The sequence below is a fragment of the Vulpes lagopus genome, chromosome 8 (assembly GCF_018345385.1).
Source record: "Vulpes lagopus strain Blue_001 chromosome 8, ASM1834538v1, whole genome shotgun sequence".
In the NCBI taxonomy this organism is placed as follows: domain Eukaryota; kingdom Metazoa; phylum Chordata; class Mammalia; order Carnivora; family Canidae; genus Vulpes; species Vulpes lagopus.
Genome location: NC_054831.1, coordinates 4272168 through 4278167, shown reverse-complemented (window position 1 = coordinate 4278167; position 6000 = coordinate 4272168).

The window sequence follows — 6000 nt, the reverse complement described above, 5'->3', positions numbered from 1 at the left end:
CAAACCACAAACAGCCTAAAGGCACATGCAGGTAGATAGCTCCGCTGCTGTCCTGAGAATCTGACCACACATTAAGTCTTGCTTTTCACGCCGGGACACCTGCACCCCGATGTTTCTAGCAGCAATGTCCACAATAGCCAAACTGTGGAAGGAGCCTCGGTGTCCATTGAAAGATGATGGATAAAGAAGCTGTGGTCTATGTATACAGTGGGATATTCCTCAGCCATTAGAAACGACAAATACCCACCATTGGCTTTGATGTGGATGGAACTGGAGGGTATGATGCTGAGTGAAATAAGTCAATCAGAGAAGGACAAACATTATATGTTCTCATTCATTTGGGGAATATAAAAAATAGTGAAAGGGAATAAAGGGGAAAGGAGAAAAAATGAGTGGGAAATATCAGAAAGGGAGACAGAACATGAGAGACTCCTAACTCTGGGAAATGAACTAGGGGTAGTGGAAGGGGAGGTGGGCGGGGGGTGGGGGTGACTGGGTGATGGGCACTGAGGGGGGCATTTGATGGGATGAGCACTGGGAGTTATTCTGTATGTTGGCAAATTGAACACCAATAAAAAAATAAATTTATTTAAAAAAATAAAAATATATCATAGGATTCCAGATGAACTCCCTGAGGACATATACAGAGATAAGGTTTTTAGCACAAAAATTGTAATTAAAATTGACAACAGGGCAAAGAGCTATAGAATCTGCTTTAGTAAATCTTCTAAATTTATGGCATTTTAGACCTATTTTCTTTCTAACTTGCTTTCACACAGAGCAGTATAGACGCTCGAGCCTCCATTTTTAGATTTTGATCTCATTTATTTTAATTTACACTTGCTCATCCTAGTTTTTCAAAAAATATTTTATTCTAATTGCAAATGCATTAGTTAATTAACTGCAAATGCATTAGGTAATTAATTGTGGTATGCAGTAAATGAGAAAAGTATGGGAAAAACTGCAAATGACAAGGAAAATAAACATTCTTATACCCCGCTTCCTGGGGGTGCGTACCCTTCTCATTCTACATGTATGTGTGTGTGCCCTAAAACGCATCACCTTGATCATACTTCATCCTTGGAGCTCTTTCTTTTAAACATGGTGCATACCAAGGGAGATTTTCAGAGAGAAATTTTTAGCTCCAAAGAAAAAGGAAAAAAAAAAAGAAAAGAAAGAAAAAGAAAAGAAAAAAGGCTAAACATCAATGAGATAGTGGTCCTCAAAAAGTTAGAAAAAGAATAGCAAATTAACCCCTATGAAGTGTGGAAAGGAAGAAGTGGTGAAGATAAGTTCAGAAATTAATACAATACAAATTTGACTGTATTGCTGACTCTGAAAATGATGAAGTCCTGAAGAGACGAGCCGGGAAAAGGAGAAAAGGCATAAATAACCAACATCAGGGAATCTACGTCAGGTCCTACAGATATTAAAGATTTTAAGAGGGTACTGGAAACAACTTTATGTCAATAAATGTGAAATTAAATGCATTCCTTAAAACATACAACTTACCAAAACTGACACAGGAAGAAATAGATTGTGAATTGCATTACAATACTTTAAGAGGTTAAATGGAAACTGAAATTGTTTCCACAAAGAAAACTCACTTTGCCTGTAATGCTACCAAAACTTTAAAGAAGATGTAATGCTCATCTTGCACAAATTCTTGCAGACATAAAAAGAAAGAATTCTTTTCCTACTGATCGAATGAGCTCCTGAAATGAAAAGCCAACAAGAACACTGTGAGGGAAGAAAATTATAGAGCAGTTTTATTTAAGAACATAACTGGAAATATTGCAAGCAAAATATTAACAAAGACAATACAATTATTATAAAAACCCGCTTCAAATGCAACCTTTTTATTTGAAAATGCAAGGCTGGTTTGACACTCAAAACATCGATTACTTCACATGTCAGAACAAGTGAATTAGAACGTGGTGGCAATAGGACACAAATGGGATAGAGAGACTGTAGCAAAGGATGCAAAGAACCAACCAGCTATGACATAGGACACGAAAAGGTGTAACCACAAAGAAAAAAATTGATAAGCTTAGTTACATTCACATCAAGAGCTGTTCATCCAGACGCCGTGAAGGCAGTGAAAGGGGAAGCTGGAGAGCGGGTGACAGTATGCGCAGCCCACACACCTGCAAACACTGTGTCTCTAGAGCACAGAAGCTCTAAAGCTGGTGAAGGAAAAGATAGACAAAGATGGGGCATGAGACTTACCAGGTTTTCTACAAAAGAGTCGATCCAAATGGTCCCCGAGCCTATAAAAAAGTGAGCACCCTCAGCACTCAGCAGGGAGAGGGAAGTTAAAGTCACTGTTCGGTGCCACAACACCCACTCCGGAGTGGTGACCACCCAAAGGACCGGCTACACCATGTGTGGGAAGGTTGTGAGGTGGCATGGGGAAATTGGGACCGCCTCCTACACGTGAGGATGCCCTGGGGCGAGCAGCTCTGAGCTCCGGCTGTTTGCCTTTTTTCTTGCATCTTCTTAGGTTAAAAATCTTGGCACTCTGGTGCCATTTGCTGCGTATACGCTGACCACCTGGTGGCACACCAATGACATAGTGCTGTGATATTTTGGGTGCCTTCTCAAGGATGCATCTGGAGCCCAGTTGTTTGGAAGACGTGGTGAAGCTGGCCATGGTCCTTTTATCATAAGTGTCCCTGATGACTGCCACAGGTCAAGGGTTTACAAATCCCTATCTCTGGGCAGTAGGAACTTAGAGCTAGAGGGATCTTTATCTTTATGGAGTTCCCCCGAGGTCTTCCAATCATGAGGAAACACACGTGGCACCCGGGGCCCCACAGGACGGGCCCCAGATCACCCCGTGTTCAGTCTCCATCCTACTTCTCTGAGTTACACGCGTGATCTTGTGGTGTTGGGGAGCATCTCTGTGGCTTTGGGAAGTCCTATAACCTCTCCGAGCCCTGCGTCTAAGGTGGGGATAATGGTTTCGGTTTTCAGCGGAGATGCACTTCCGGCAGGTGACCATCCACGGTGTCCTCCTGGCCCTTCCTGCGCTACGCACCCCCGGCAGGTGCAGCTGAACGGGAGCCATGGGGGTTCTGCTCAGCCTTTCCTGTTGTGAGGAGCAGGAAGCGGATGTTTTCATGGCAGACTCACTGGTGTAAGCTCCCCACCCCCGCCCTCTGGGGCCAGGAGCACCTGCCTGGGGATCTCACTCATTTGCTGCTTCCGGTCCCTGCTGTAGCTTTGGGTGCCATCAGCCCAGCTGAGGAAATGCGGGCTTGTGGGAGGTGTGTGTGCTGTGTGGGGTAAGTGTGTGTGTGTGTGTGTCTATGTGTTCACATGTGTGGGACGTGTGTATACGTGTGTTTCTAAGTCTCTATGTGTGTTTATGTTTATATGCCCACTGTGTCTTGTGCATGGTGAGCTGTGTGTGTACACAGGCTGTGTGCGTGTGTGTGTGTGTGTGTGTGTGAGGCCAGACTGGCCCAGGGTCCCTCAGCTGCTTTGTGAATTAGGACGTGCCCCAAGGCCTGCCTGCACTGCTTCTCAGAAGCCACGTCCCTCCCAGTGGGCTGGAGACTCTTCCTTCCCAGGCTGGGGTGAGGGGCGGGCTGGAGATGGAGCCGGGGTATCCAAGGGGCAGGGCACGGAGGTCCACGGCCCCCTAAACCGGCCCCCAGCAGGGAAATAGAGTTGAGTGAGGGCTGGAGATGGATGGTGAGGCGGGTGCTGCAGAGAGCCCCAGGCTTCTGGAGGGACCCTTTCTTTCACTGGCCCCCCGAGGTAGAGCTTCCCACCCCCCCTCCCCTAACCCACGCTGGGCGCCTCCCCTGCAGCACCTGCTCTGCTGGGCAGGGCCTACCTGGGGCCTCAGAAGCCACGGAACCCGGAGCATGCAGGTGGTGCCGGCCCCGGCAGGTGCCGGCTTCCTCCTCCGGGCGGCCCAGAGGGCAGAGGCCAGAGCCTGCCGTCGGGGCCAGAGCTGGGGAGACACTCGCCCCAGGTGCCCAGGGCTTTGCTCTAGGCCACGGGGTTGACGGCAGGGATTTGGTGCCTAAGATCTGAGTCCCGGGGCCGGAAGGAAGAGTGAGGTGCGGGGGTGCCCCGTGCAGGGATGGGGCTCGTGGCCGCGGGCGAGAAGGCAGAGCCCCGCTACAGGTCGGAGTGTGGGGGGGAACCACCCAGGGCCTCCCTCCTCCTGAGGGCACCCACGTGCCAGGGCCCCTGAGCACCGTCTCGGGTGGGTCCTGGGCGCAGCCGATGGGACGAGCGAGGCATCAGTCAGACCCTGCCACCCCCGCCTGGAGGCTCGGATTCTCCATCTGAGAGGGGTCCCTGCAGGGACGAGGCCAGGCAGCGGCCAGCCTCACCCGAGACTGGCTCGGGTTCTTGGCCAGGCACAGCCACTGCACCCTCATCGCGCACCCATCATATTCATGCCACAAAGCAGCTGCACCCTGTACCCTGGGGCCACATAGACGCGGCGCTCGGCTCAAGACTCAGAAAATGAGCAAAGAAACGCTGCTTTGTTGCGGCTGTGGATTCTAATGAGACGGCTTAGTTGCGGGACCATGCACGCCCGGGTGGTGCCATGGTGCCAACCAAGGGGTTTCGGGGGCCGGAGACACTGCTCCGGGCCAAGGTCCTTCCAGTTTTCCGAATGTCACTTAGCTTAGATGTCAGCTTAGATGGCTCCTTGCTTGGTGCCAAGCCCACTGTCTTTTACTGTCCTTTGCTGTCGTCGGCATCACCCCATGCATCTCCTCAAGTCTGGACTTTCAAGGACATCGGAAGCCACTTCTCTCGGAGATTTGGGTCCCCTAGTGTCATTAGTGGCCGAAAATAGTGTCGCTCTTGTGAAAGAGCCCTGTGACGCCTACCACAATCACTACCTTTGTGTTACGTGGGGACGTGGGCCTGGGAAGAGCCTCCAAGTAGCATTAGGGTGTTCTAAACTTGCTAGTTCTGGCCGGGGGTGTTCGTGTCGGCCCCGGTGGTCTCGGGGACACCTTTTAGGAAATGCCGTGTTATCAGGCTTCTGACCCTGAAACCTGCTCCTTCCTCAGGGCAGGCTGAGTGCAGAGCCACCAAGAGCTTTAATTCCACTTTAATCAGATTCCATTCCATAGAAGCCTCCCTTAATGAGGGTTAATGACATTAATTACTGTCCCCTTCACTTAAGAACATGCTCAAGAGGAGCTAAATGTCACATAATGGCCCAGGAATAGCTCAGGCCCCAGCAGAACTCCCCAGAAGAGCCTATCGCTCTTCTTTCTGCCAACCCCGCCACCCTCCACCCCACACACCTCGTATTTCCCCGTCCTCACATCATTTCTCCATGTCTCTGTCAGTTAGAAATGGGAGATTGCACATTGCTGCATCATCTCTCCCAAGGACTTGGGATTTTATGCACTGGCCACTGAAAGGATCATAGTTTGGTAGCATGCCTGGTGCATGACAACATAATGGGCACTCCCCTGCAGGACAGGTGTGCTGCACGCCGCTTTCTTTCTTTCTTTTTTTTTTTTTTTAAGATTTAATTTATTTATGTGAGAGAGAGAGAGAGAGAGAGAGAAAGAAAGCATGAGCAGGGTGGGGAGTGGAGGGAGGGGCATGGAGGGGTGGGGACAGAAGCAGACTCCCTGCTGGGCAGGGAGCCCCATGAAGGACTCGATCTCAGGACTCCAGGATCATGGCCTGAGCCAAAGGCAGAAACTTAACCAGATGAGCCATCCAGACGCCCCTGGGCCTCTCTTTCAAGGGCAACCTGGTGAGAGATACTCATTTAAGTGCACAGGTAATTTGATCCAGTAATGTCTCTTCTAAAAATTTATCCCACAGATTTTCCCCCCATATATATTGAGAAAGAAGAGTATATAAATGTGGTCATTGCGGCACTGATGGAACAGTAAAAGGGTGGACATAATCTAAATGTCTGTTGGAGACTGGTTATGCTGTATAAATAATTATGCTATTATCTATCTATCTATCTATCTATCTATCTATCTATCTATCTAT